At 30.4% G+C, this 14,699-nt stretch overlaps 2 protein-coding genes across 5 annotated transcripts in view; one reads left to right on the top strand and one right to left on the bottom strand.

Annotated features, from left to right (window-relative positions):
* LOC148283572 (DNA oxidative demethylase ALKBH2-like) overlaps positions 1-14,699 on the top strand; it is a 232,741-nt gene that overhangs the window by 144,577 nt on the left and 73,465 nt on the right. The window lies entirely within an intron of this gene.
* The window catches only part of LOC148283574 (uncharacterized), a 184,788-nt gene that overhangs the window by 140,015 nt on the left and 30,074 nt on the right, over positions 1-14,699 (bottom strand). The window lies entirely within an intron of this gene.

Here is a 14,699-nt window from a genome sequence, read left to right as displayed (position 1 = left end):
AAGTCGCCGACAAATTATAATAAATTATTCCGATGGAAAAAAGCTGCTTAACCTTGACCTATGAGAAATGAAGAGTTTAACAACTGAAATGACAAATACACGTATATTCGCCTTATCCTTTAAGAAATAATTCGGTAGAACCGCGTCTCCGAGAATTCGACCTATATTTTTATGGTTTTGCGTATAAAAATGCAATAAATTATACGGAAGCAGTCATTTGAATATTTTTTGTCATCGTCAAAAAGCCGTTTGGTAAGAAACACAGCAGTGTTGAATAAATTACGCCCAGCTTTATCTAATATCAAACAAGGTATGCATGCTTATGATAAAATTATAATTCGATCCTCGAAACTCAACTTAAAATATTAAATTTTACTGACAATTTTTTTCTTATTGCAAACGTCAGACTCCGGTTTTCGATACGATTTTTTTTAATGTATTGAATATAGTATTATTTTAGTATTACCAAAAATCCAATAAAAATAAATAAATGGATAGAAATTGTAAGTAATTTAAGGAAATAATCTGATTGAGATCCACAAAAAAACAAATGCTGTGTGTAAATATTCAAAAACAAACTTTTTTATACACAAAAAACAACATCTTTCCATTTTTTTGTAAATACATTCTCCTCGAATGCAACTCTGGTATATCGATAAATAAAACATTTATGCTCCTTACTTCTAGATATGGGATTGAAGCTTGGGCTTTTTAGATATGGGATTGAAGATTTTAATATCTACGAACACGCACAGCGCGAAGATCTAAATTTCTCTGAAAACCGCACGTAAATCGGTTAAGCCGTTTAGGAGTTCGGTGACATCACACGTGCAGAGGAATTATAAATATAAAGATGGTAGAAGCCAATAACTATTTTTATATGAAGAAACATAACAAAAAGAACGCAAAACTATCAGAGACAAACAAGGGCAGTAAAATAATGGTATACAACATCATCATAATCACGATCAACATATCAGACTTTGAGCTAAGCCCTACCAATCCATCTTCATCCCACACTGTGTTGATGGCGAAGAGATCTACGAAAAATCGGTAGATCGGTCCCAAAGAATTCTAAGTTGTGTGTCGAATAGACTAATCTACACATTCTGGACATTGGGGCATAAAAACAAAAGTTACTCTTAGAAGATTTGATAAATAGCAGATTTATATTTCAGGTGACACGGTTGGGAACATTTAAATAAATTCATGGCAACAGAGATAGGACTACTTATGGAAATAAGTATTTTGAAAATGCATATAAGGTCCATCTCAGTTTTACGTTTCTCCAATGCAGACAGATTAAGAGATTGCTCTATTCCAAATTGAACTTAATAGCTAATAAATCTTGATAGTCTTTGTCTTTTTGAAACTTTACTAATTTTTTTCTATGCCTTGTCGTCATCGACCAGTCCTAGTGGCAACGATCGACCAGTCTACCGCGATTGACTGGTTAGCCACCCCTGATATAGATGACCCATTAAAAATTTTAAATTGCAAAGGTAATTTACTACAAATGTTAGTAAATATTTGTATTTAACCACTAACCGAATTTTAATGTCTACCGGCTTCGAGACGTACCCGTCACTTCTTCAGGACACTCACTACACCAACATCTAAATACTAAAATACAATTTTACCTTTACCATCACCGTAGTATTTACGAAAAAATACATAAATTATATGCAGAGCTAAAGGGGATGCAAACACCACCATATCCGAACAAAATTTCCCACGGCCTCTGGAGTCCTTGTTATCTTATTTTGTAGATCACCCTCGTAAATGATGTCAATAGAACTTTAGAATAACAGTTTCTGATGTGTACCGAAATCTTGCGCTGTTTATTTTAGTGAAATAAAAGATTTTTTATTAAAATTACTAAAGCTATGTGGTTGGGTGCCAAAGTTTTTGGGAAAAAGTAATCTGTGTTTTAGGTTATTTGTTTAGATTTATGCAATTATTATTCCTGCATTTTATACCCATTCGATAAAGTAGTCGATCAAGGATGTAATATAATTAGACACGGTACGTTGATGATGAAATATGATATGCAAATGTTGACAGCTCTCGCCAACAATAACAGATATATTGTTAGTGGTATTGTGGTAGCTATTATTTCCAGGTTTACCTGCCACATCTATTCACGTTGCATGTTTTTTTTTAAATAATTGAACTTAACTTATTCAAACACGTTGCTTACACGAGTTCGCAAAGCCTGTAGAATTATACCCATATTTATGATTCAGGCTAATGTTGTATTTAAAAAAAATATTAATACCAAATAAGATTTTATGTTAGTCAGTAATATTTAAAAATTATTATTACCAAATAAGATTTTTTGTTATTCAGTAAAATTTATTTGTTTACCTTTTGGAATAATTTATTGTAATTACTTTCGTAATATTAATATATTTTTGACTTATTTGTGCATGTTTTGTTCACACGATTGATGAACAATAACTAAATACACTAATATCGTATGTATTGTTTTTTGTTTATTAACCATAATAAATAAAATAAATAATTATTTAGAATAATTTACATGGCTTAATTTTTGTGAAAAAAAAATAGAAACAGTATTTTAAACGTTTTGCAGTTGGAGAATACTGCCGTCATAAGAAAAAAAGACGTTTCTACATAAAACAAAAAACGGATAACTCAGAGATTGAAAAATTTTCTGTCTGAAAAATACTACAAAAATTAAGTATATTATTATGCGACAGTATGTATTATGGTTTGCCCTAACGGAATATATATATTATTTTTGATAAGTTTTACGTGATATATTTAAGAATTAACAATTTTATCTTCTTTTTAGTAAAAAAAAATACAAGAAAATATGTAATACTTCAATGAAAATACGTTTTTAGCTAGAAACGCTCTTTTTATTTAGTAATTAAGTAAATAACTTTCTTTTTTAGTGTTAATATGCCAATTGATTTTACTCAACTAAATAAAATAGACGTTACTGGCCATTTGCTATTTTTCAAACTAGCAACGCCGACCCAATAATCAATTAACTTCGAAATTACCAGCAGATCTTAAATTTAATTGAAAACGAGTAGGTACTTTCATTTCAGATGTTTTTTAAAACAGAATTGAATAAAGTAAGTATTTTAATAAGTCTTAAGTAATTATTTAAGGCAGAACAGCCTTGTATATTTAGAAATCTTCAAGACTTTTTGCAGTTTAGTCTCATTTATTAGTGAAAAGAATAGGGTTATGGTTAGTTTAGGAGGATAGGTGTATTTTTAGTAGATGCGTATTTTTCCTGATACCGAATATGTATTTAACTCATTTTCAAAAAAAAAAGTTAGATGCGTCCTTCTTTCTTATGACGGCAGAATACAAGGGTAGTAAGAAACATTAGTATGTTTATACCACTTAACACCACCGTAACAAAAATGATCAAGATACACCACGATTAGTGTACCGATACAGTGCCTTCTGAAAGGGAATGATAATGATTATTATCACTCACCGATTTTTTTATGTTTACCGCTTTCAAAAGGTACCCGTCTAAACATTAATACGTCAGTACTGCAGTACACTGTTATCGTTACCATTACCACAGTTTATTATAATTACAGCCTTAAATGCAGTTATTCATAAGGTTTACTGCGTTTTTGTTGGTTTTTGGCAAAAAATTAATAGCAAATACTTCTTTTGAGTATAAGCAGTTTAAATTGAAACATCCTTTATTTTATTTTAAAAAACATTTTTTTTTTCAAATTATAAATTCAAATATTTAAAAAAAAACCTGTGGCGTTTTTTTATAGTTTCTGAGCTACAGTACAATATTAGAATATTTTAAAACCACTTAATATTTAACCGTCAGAGTTTTAGGCATAAAACGTCGAATCGGCATAAGTTCTGTTTCTATCTTAACTAGTAGGGCCTTACTTATAACCTAGTATTAAGTTACTTCTAGGCATAGTGATAGAATAATGGTAAGAATATCATTCTTATTTAACTACTAAAAATAAAAATATTCAACATTATCAAGCTAAAAACATTTTTTTTACACGTATTTTAACAATTTTTGGGCTTAAAACTTGATGTTATTGTATGGGTGGGTAGGTATTACATTTCAAAACTTCCAGTCGTCGTAGCGAAAATAGAGGTAGGTACACTTGTAGCTTATTAAATGCTGATTACAAATCAATATTTAACTTTGAAAAATACAAAATGTGAATTACTGCGGTTATGGTGAATAATAGAATAGTGAATAATCTTTGAAACGATTTTTCAAAAGTAGTCGTGTTAAGGAAAAATTAAGGTACAATAAATAGTAGACATTTTTTAAAAATTCCGAATTGATTTTTATTTAAGGAAAAGGGTATTTTTAGAAGTCGGGAATAACGTTAACAATATAATACATATTACGAGCGGATTTTTACGATTCTAATGATATAACTATCAATGTATTCAAAATAAGTTTTCATTTATAATTTTCGGGTTTGAAAATTAGCACATCCAAAACGGCCCGCAGTTGGCATCACATCATTTTGACGTCACGTATGCCGACTGCGATTCTGATAAACGTTGCGTATAAGTTTAGCGCCAAAACGTCATACGTGCCGTTTGTCCTACAGAGCGCGAGACGTCTCGTTTTTGAGTGATTCAAAATATACACATTTTAAACCATTCTAGAAAATTTATCCGACGTCGCACAAAAAAAATATTAATACTTGTATCATCGTCATTTTTTGTTCATTTAAAAACAAAAATAATTTTAAAAATCATGAAAATACCCTATTCAATCTAGCATTCTTATTTTTAGTAAACCTTTTTTACACGGTACTGTGTAACGTATCTCCCGTGTAAAAATTGGTTCCAGTGTATTAAATCTTTATATATATATATAATTCCTCTGTACGTGTGATGTCACTGAACTCCTTCTAAATGGCTTAACCGATTTACGTGCGGTTTTCAAAGAAAAGTAGATCTTTGCGCTGTGCGTGTCCGTAGATATTAAAATCTTCAATCTAATGTGTAAAAAATAAGTAAAGAGCACAAATGTTTTATTCATCGATCTACCAGGGTTGCAATCGAGGAGAATGCATTGACAAAAAATTGAAAGTTTTTTTTTTTTTTTTGTGTACAAAAAAGTTTGTTTTTGAATGTTTACAAACAGCATTTGTTTTTTGTGGATCTAAATCAGATTCTTTCCTTAAATTCCTTATAATTTCCATCCATTTATTTCTTTTAAGTGGATTTTGGTAATACTAAGATAATATTAAATTCAATACAATTTTTTTAATCGTTTTCTCACATAATTACACCCCCCTGTTGATGAGAAAACCGGAGTTTGATGTTTGCAAAAAGAATGCCATATTTGAAAAAATATTTATGTTTTGAATTCAACCATAAACAAATACCTACTTAAATTCAATATTTGAATATTAAATATTTTTAGTTTTGGAATTCGATCACAAATAAGTACCTAGAGACCTACTTATCAATAAAAAGTATTTTTCCAAGGCAAACCAACGTTCGGGCAGGACGTCTGTCGGGTCAGCTAGTTTCGAATATAATTGCTACCGGATAGAATCCTGTTTTAAAGTCTTTAGTCTAAAGAGTTCTATCATGTTAATTTCTTCCGTGCATTTTATAAACAACTCCGTTAGGTTACGGCTAAGCGCCAACTTTCCGTTGAAGATAGGTTTCCGTAATACCAATTTCAAGTTCCCCGAGGTCACGAGTTTCAATAAACGGTTTAAGCTCGAAACTTGAAATCCGTAGAGCATTCTGGAATAAGCGATCTGTGTCAACATAATTGTATCCGTTTTTTTTCAAAAAGAAGAGAACAAGAGGACACAACAAAAAAATTACAATAAATTAGTCAATAATGTATTCTTTGTCATTATTTAATGTAAAAATTTTCTTTCGAATGAGGTAACCTTAAAAAAACGGACACAGCGTACGTTAACACCTAAAATTTCGTATATTATATTTATTTGTTTATTTTAAACACCAAACAACCAAAATTTTATCTTATTTAGGTTTTTTCTCAAAATAATTCAACAAAATTGTTGAGCGATAATATGTTTTTTTTATATTAAAAAGAAGAAGTATTTAAGAAGTATTTTTTCGATATGATCATTTATTAAAATCGTTTGACCGGTATTAAAATATACCGTGTTTGCCATATTTCAAGTCTTCTGTGCACTTTTGTACGCATTTTACCAAAATTTTGCAGAAATATTAATGGTTGTGCATTTTAATTTTTCTTTAATTAATGTAAGCTTAAGTTTGATTACTATACTTTCCTTAAGCAAATAAAATCCGATACGCTGCAATCGGAGTACTAATGCAGTGCCCTGTGCACCGCTGGGTAAGGATGATGATGAAATCATTTGCTTTCATGATTTTTTATTATCAACCATTGTAATATTTTCACTCTGAACATTGTAAGACTAAGGCCTGGTAGCACCAAAAATAGTAAAGAGTTATATAATTGTGGCGTTTTTATCAAAATGGGGGAAATGGGTTGTTTTATCACACGATTTTAAGCAACAATTTTTTGACAGTTTTGACGAAAAAAATGCAATTTTATGACTTTTAACTTTTTTTGGTGCAACTGGGCCTAAGGGCAAGTTGAGTTTAAAGGTTGAAAGTTGTAATCATTGTTGTATTTCCGATAAAATGTAAAAAATGGGTTTGTATGAAAAACGTGAGATAAAACAACCTATTTTGACGGAAACGTAAGTATTATTTGACTTAAGCCTTTTTTAACGCACCTTTTTTGGTGCAACTGGCCCTAAGTCTTTTTTTCTGAATGCTTTCCACGAACATTCGTAAAATACAAATTATTTTCCTATTTCTCTTCGACTTCTAATACACGTAATTTGTATTCAAGAGATCGTTCTCATCTGTCGGAAAACGAACGTTCAAGGTTTGGGTAAAACGAATTATAATAGGACACCATGGAAAACCGAACCTGGACGGGGGAAGGAAAATTAAATCAATCACAGGAACTGGCGAAGTGGAAAATTTAAGGAGTTTTCCTGCCTCTCAGAATTTATTTTGAGAAATTTTAAAGACCTTTAAAGACTAATCTTATTATTTTTTGAGAAGGAAACATGGAAGTCTAGAAATTTACAGGGCTTATGACCTGTTATTGACTGGTTTAGTGAAATAATTCAGCCAGATGAATCTCACCGACATCAAAAAAGGATTCAGCTCTTTTACTTCACAAAAGACAATAAATGGAAGAGTTGAGAAAGTATGGATGCATAAACATAGGCAGAATGGTGAATGTTACACAGTGTTTAAAGTGGCCACTCAAACCAGCCAGTGATAGGTCTTAAGTCCTTGAAATGTCTAGACTTCCATTTCACCTTCTCAAAAATGTTTTCCTTTGTTTAATTTTCCCTCTCGATTTTAATAAGAATGAACTACTTTCAAATGTCACTGTTGCATGTGAACAATAACCAATCAGTTGTGGCGTTGTTTTGTCTTGTGATAAATTTACGGTTTCCAGGTAGCCATGTTTCTTAACGTTTAATGTATTTTGACAGCTATGGGGTTCAAATTTTAACTGTCGGCACAACTCACCGACAACAGCTCGTGACGTATTTCAAAAATTAAAAACTTCAAAAAATCAAAGCGATGATAATACGACACATAAAAATATTTGTACAACATTTTTGTCGTAGTTTGCGATTCTATTAACAAACGTGTATTTTTAAAACCATAGAACTTTCTCATACGAAATTTTTGGAATACATATATTTTATCTAAACGCACGTTATTAATCTACCTTAAACATAAACAATCAAAATGTTCAACGATTAAATATACACGCTTTGGCTATATAGCGAAACTTTCTTTTGCAATAAGTGTTTACAGAAAATTTATAAAGTATAATGCGTTTTAAGATGTTAATTTAAACAATAATTCATCTGGTGTTATGTAAGAGAATATTAATGCGTTTGACATTTTCATGCACCGAGTTTTGACGTATGCATTACTGACGTTAATGCTGCAGACATTTTGCATTGGAGATTTGCTACCCCGCCCACATGATGACCCGAATTTCGATACACGGTGGGTCAGAATGATAATTTTTGAAAAAAAGTATTTATTTAGAATATAATCCGCAAAGATAATTCTTGTGAAGTAAAATAATAATGTCTAGATACTATGCATAAAGATGTCACTCGAATATTTTTTTATTTATCTTCACAAAAATAGATGTCGGTTAGAATTTTCCCGTTAACCATAGGTAACAGTTCATCTGCCTTTGCCTAAACTTCTTTATTTTAATTTTGAAACGCTGCACCGCCTTTGAGATATCTGTATGTTTTGTTGTAAAATGCTAGTTTTATTATATTTCAGACGTTAGATACTCTTTAATTGTAAAACTAATCAGCATACCGTATCGACATGTTAATATATAGACGACTATAGAGAAAAATATTTTTAAAAGTAGTGGCACGAAATTGCACCCATAGTTACTGAGTTTATTTATTCCAGGGCTACATTCAACGATCATTGCATATGCTACCAAAAATTGGAGGATACTAATTTTTGGTTTGTAAAAAAGTTTGTATTTTAACGTTAACAATCAACATTCGTTTTTGGTAGATCCCAATAAGATACTTCCCTTGAATTTCTTATATTTTCCACCCATTTATTTATTTTCGTGGGCATGCTCAGGGCATGCATATGTGTATTAATATTTCAATGGGTTACCGTTATACAATTTATTTACCAGATAACCCATTTCAGGAAAAAAAATGTGCTTCATTTGTTTCGAAAATATTCTGTTTTTTTTTTATTAATAAATTCAACATTAAATGGTTTTTTTTCAATTATTTATTTTAGATTAATTACATTTTTAGATTCTGTAAAGTATGTCGGTAAAAAACAAAATTTATTAATGGTATTTTTTTTTCATTCACATGCATTTCCGTGAACCGATTACGTCACAGATAATGTTTACGCTGCACTTTAGTTATATTGATTTTCAGCCAACACACCAAACCTTGAAAACAATTTTCTGTTTAAGCTGCAGAAATGCAGTTCTACAGTGGTGCGTTTGACAAAGTTTGCACATGGAGACAAACAACTTTGTCGTTGATTTAAAATTAAAACCAAAGAATATTTCTATTCAGAGATTTCCTTTTACTCTATAGTCTGTATCGAGTTATTTTTATTTTTTTGAAACGCTACTTAATCATTTTAATCACATCAAATAAATTTTATACCACTACATTTTTACTCAAAAAAATATCATAAAAAAAGCGTTATAACTAGCCAGAAACAGTAACACGCTTAAAAATCAAGCTTTTTGGACCTTATTTTATCGGCCTTCTGGGCCTCGTTTCATTGACCCTGCGGGCTTCAGTTAATCAATCGAACCTTCAAGCCTCGGCTGATTAGAATCTCGAACACCTAGAAATATCACTTCTTAGGGCCTGACAATTTATTTTTTGTTGTTCGCAGCAATCGAAATGTAATAAAAAAGAATCTGTCACTCAAAACAATGCGCCCACAACTACACAAAATATTAAGAAATATCGAATACTTATCTGAACCAAAAGTTCGATTAGTAAGCAATCGGAATGTCATAAAGAAGAATCTGTAATTTAAAAAAATGCTACCAGCACCTTAAAAAATATTCAGACTAGTTTTGAAAATTGTAATGTTTACAGCATCAAATTCATCACGATCTCGCAACTCAGCGTGTCACGTTGGATATGAGCTTTTTTTATAAAATTATAAATTATTTAATTGATAGCCCACAAACTGTCGGAAACATTTCGTATCAAGTACCTGCCGTAGAACACTTAATGTTATAATATTATTGTTACACTTTATAAAATAAAGCGGATCTATTAGAGGCTGTTTGATTGTTTTCTAATAATCGAATTAATCCATCAATTGTTCCTTCTAACTACCGAAATTAATCACCCCTAAATGGAAGAATTTGCACGGATCTAACATTATAAACATCGGTGGTCTAAGGGTTGGTATGCTCAAATATTATTCAAAGCCATCTGCCATTGAGATCTGCCTTTAACAGACCCGCAGCGAATCTCGGTTTGTTCAAAACAATAGAAGGGTCTTCTATTGTATGAGCACTGAAATCTAAGAGATTATAAAATACATACCAAATCAATATTCGAAAAAGATGTAACTAGACTCACCTTTCTTCATAAAATAAATTCTCTCAATGTGAGGACGGGTGAATAATACAGTTCTGAATGTGAAAAAGAACCAGAACCCTGGACGAGTGTTATTGACTCGCTGACTACTATGAGGTATAATTCTGCAAAAAGAAATAGAGTAGAGTTTACTTGGTATCATGGTGTTGTACCGATTAGTGCATTTGCCTGCCATATTAATTAAATAAAAAATAATGTCCGTACAATCAAAACTCTTTATTGCTCAACTGTTCGCCCTCTTCTTGAATATGCCTCAGTGGTCTGGTCTCCATTCTATGTCAATCGCATAAATCACATTGAATCAGCAAAAATAGCGTGGATGCTTGGACTAGAGAGAGATAATTATTCTTATGCTGAAATAGAGTCAATGTTAAATATTTCTAGTCTACAAAAACGTAGAACTAATATTGACTCCATATATATGTTCGGCATACTAAATGGTATAATCGATGTTCCATCATTACTGGGACAAGTAAAATTCAATATTCCGACTCGTAGATTGAGAAACAATGTAGTACTGTTCATCGATCAGCATAGAACAAACTATGGCCTAAATTCTCCAATGACCCGCCTTTGTCGTATTGTTAACTCAAGACAGGATCTGGACTTTTTTGGTTTAAGTTTACAACGATTTAAACGAGCACTAAATAAATAGTCCAGATCTTGTCTCGATGTCCCTTATGTTTGTCAATGCTTCTTTCTTTTTTCTTTAAATGTTTTAAACTACTCTTTTATTGTAATATTTAAATCTTATAAATTGTATACATGGACAATGTCCGTTAATAAATAAATAAATAAATACAATTAAAATTAATCCACCCTATCTAATCTTACCGTACTTGGATTTGTATGATCCGTCTGATATGGGCCGTACTCTACTTTTGAAAACAAAAATATACATATTTAATTGTAAAATTAAATGGGTCTCTTTTTTGGTGAGGCATTGAAATAACAAAATACAAAACTTATGTATAATGTAACAAAAACTGTAATAAATGTAATTATTTGTAATATAATATACTAAATAAATAGAATAAAAAATGTAATTAATCTCGCTAAGCCTCTATTTTGAGGCTTGTCAGCAGGTGGGATAGAGGGGATACGGAAGGAGGTAATCAACAACACACTTCAACACCCAGACCAGTTGAGAAAAAAATCTTTCTTGGATTTTTTTTCTTGCAATCGGCGGGAATTGAACCCGCGACGTACGTTTCAATACGTATGCAAAAAAAATACACAAAAAATGGAACAAGCTGTATGAGTAAATACATAAATTAATATCAATACTAGCCAATAATGGGAAAAGGGGTAAAAAATAAGGGAGAAAGAAGAGGTGTGATAATAAAAATGATAAATAAAAATGTTTCCTCAGGCGTGATTTAAATAGAGCTAGTATGGAAACATCTTTAGTAGTGGACAGGAGACGATTCCACAGTCGACTCAGTTCAGTACAGATTTGCCAAGTGTAAAAAACAAACAAATATTCAATTAATTCAGATTGAATAATAATAAAAAATACTATAAGTGCTGTTCGAATAGCGTTTTCGATTTCGCACATTAAAACAAAATACACAAATGTAAAAATTGAATTTAATAATAAATGATCCTCGGTTATATTATTTAATGTCGAAAAAACCAGAAAGGTCTTAAATAAACATACCCTTAAATTAAAAATATGCGACGTTGTAATTAGTTGGCGGATTCATTAGGCGAAAACCCTTTCTTAGGCAATATTTAAAGCCGTATTATTCAGATACCTCCAAATTATGTTCAAAATAACTAGAGCCTAAGAGGTTGACATAATACGTGTTTAAACTCATACATACAACCTGTTTTTTTTAATAAGTCGATTGTGTGTAAATCTTTGTAGACATAGACAAATACTGAATTCGACTTTCTTGATTTACTGATATTTCACTTAGTAAATAGTAATTTTCTTTCCACAACTCTACAATTTGTGAATGTCGAATAAACTCCTCCGACTAATACCATAATAGCATCTGTTTATATTTTTGTGATATAATTTAGAAAACATACATTCATCCACATTAAAAATTATTAATGAAATATAAAAAAAGGCCACATAAAAAATGTAAATATTCAAATTGACAAAAATTCTCACAACCAAAAATGAATAATAATACCGTCTATTTTTTCTAAAAATAAAATTAAATATAACAAAAAATTCCGATTGTACACACTATATCACCCACATACGTAGTACATACATATATACACATTTACATAAAAAAATTCAAGCACATTCTATCTTTCTTTCTAAAAGCATTGAAACTAAGATCAGTGTTTATGTTAATTCTTTAATTTCACTTCTTATTTGATACTGTTTTGTATTGTTTTTGGTTAAAGTTTTATTTATGTCTGTACTTTTTTGTTGCAAATGTTATACACTAATGTCTGAGCACCGGACAACAAACTTCATAATCGTGGTTTATCGGGACAATAGGAAAATACCACTTTTTTTACATTTTTAAAGTAATAAAGATCTTTGAAATACTGTTCAGTAAAAAAAATATTTTTTGCCAATTATTAGTAGCATAAAAAATATTTTTAAATTTGTAGTTTTGAATTCCTGCAAAAACAGTCATTCTATTGGCCACGCCCCTAATACGTGACGATTCATGTTTATTTGTTCCTGCCTATTCAAATTTGTTTTTTTTTTTTACTAAATGCACAAAATACACAATTTTACATAGACACAATTATATGTTTTTTATGTCCCGACTTGTTAGAAAATTCCGTGTTAAGTCGGGACTCTTCGATATATAAATCAAAAATATTTATTTACATATTAAAACAATATACAGATAATCAAAACAATATGCAAAATAATCAAAACAATATACAAAATAATAATGGAAAAATAAAAATAATAAAAATTTATAATATATGTCGAAAATGGAATCAAAAGTTATATAATAATACGTATGACAGTGATGACATACACATATACGATAAACGTATATGGATAATAATGAAAACAGCAGCGATGTTATGCATTTATTCCCGAAGCAATCTCATACAGTGGTCTCTACCCCTCGATACAATCCAATTATGGATCTTCATCTTAAATATAGACGTTGTTTTGGAGAACTTAATATGTTCATCCAAGAAGTTGAACACTCTTGAAGCTATATATGAAAAGTGTCTCCGAGTGTGGAAAGTGTTTTAGAACATTGTCACGAACCTTGACGTCACTACTACCAAGGCAAAACATGTTGCGTTTTTCTAGCAACGTATTTTTATCAAACTTATTTTTTACATTCATGTATGAAAACATTTCTCCACAATATCCATATTGATTTCGAAAATACAATTAATTACTTTAAACCCATTTTATATATTTTATGGGTATTCGTAGTATGTGATATTTAGGTAAATATATAATAGGTATTATTATTTTATATTTCATAGTGTAAAATAATATTGTAGCATAATGTTTGGCCTTGGCAGTTGTAACGTCAAGATTCGTGACAATGTTCTAAACAAATTTGAATGGGCAGGAACAAATAAACATGAATCGTGATGTATTAGGGGCGTGGCCAATGGAATGACCGTTTTCGCGGGAATTCATAATTACAAATTTAAAAATATTTTTTATGCTACTAACAATTAGCATTTTTTTTTCTGGATAGTATTTTATAGACTTTTATTACTTTAAAATGTCAAAAAATATATATTTCCCTATTATTTACAGCAATTATAACATTGTCCGTTGAAAATACGGCTTTATTTGTGAGAATCTCACTTTCAAATTATTGGGATTGTTGCAAACGTGGCAACTTCTACTTGTGCATTGCAAAAGCGGGAGTCTCCAAAATTAAATGTATAATTTCAGTATTTTTTCTTAACATAACCGTGATTATTTCATCACTGGTTATATATAAAATATTAATTGGTTATGTTAAAAAAATTTAATGTAAAAAAAGTTGAACTGTGTAACAGTTTTTGTGTTTTGCTCAAAATAACTTTTTCTTTTAAAAAAAATATTCGTCCTGCAGACACGAGAATAAAGCAAACCACTGCAAATTTTCCGCATTTGATGCAAAATGAGCAGAAGATACATTATTCTATATATGTACGTAATGGCGTTAAGTTTTCGGAAGTGTACCACTAACAAAACCGGCTTCTTTAATGAAGAATAATTTTATGCAAATTGTGCATTATTTTCATACGACTGACCCACATCAAGTTCTCTGGTTCTCTGACATACAATACTGGATCTACTTTAATAGATGAATAATTGAACCAAGTGCATACTATTTGAAGTCTAGCAAAATAGAATATTTTAGTATCCAAAAAGTCGGATAGTTTATATTTCTTTATGTTGTTAGTTTTATGCTTGTAGTTCGAAATCCAAGTTTACGACAAATCGTAGATATGTTTATGTTTTTTTTCCTTCAAAATATCTTCTCGGTGGTTGGATTAACAGAAACACTGTTTTGTTAATTGTATAATGACTTTTATTTTTGTTGGAAATTAAAAATGCTTTGTGCACGTCTACCC

Source organism: Micrasema longulum, unplaced genomic scaffold (assembly GCF_059751315.1).
Source record: "Micrasema longulum isolate JH-2025_06_02 unplaced genomic scaffold, ASM5975131v1 h1tg000222l, whole genome shotgun sequence".
NCBI lineage: Eukaryota > Metazoa > Arthropoda > Insecta > Trichoptera > Brachycentridae > Micrasema > Micrasema longulum.
The sequence above is the reverse complement of the archived record's forward strand: the minus strand, read 5'-3'. Positions and strand labels throughout refer to the sequence as shown.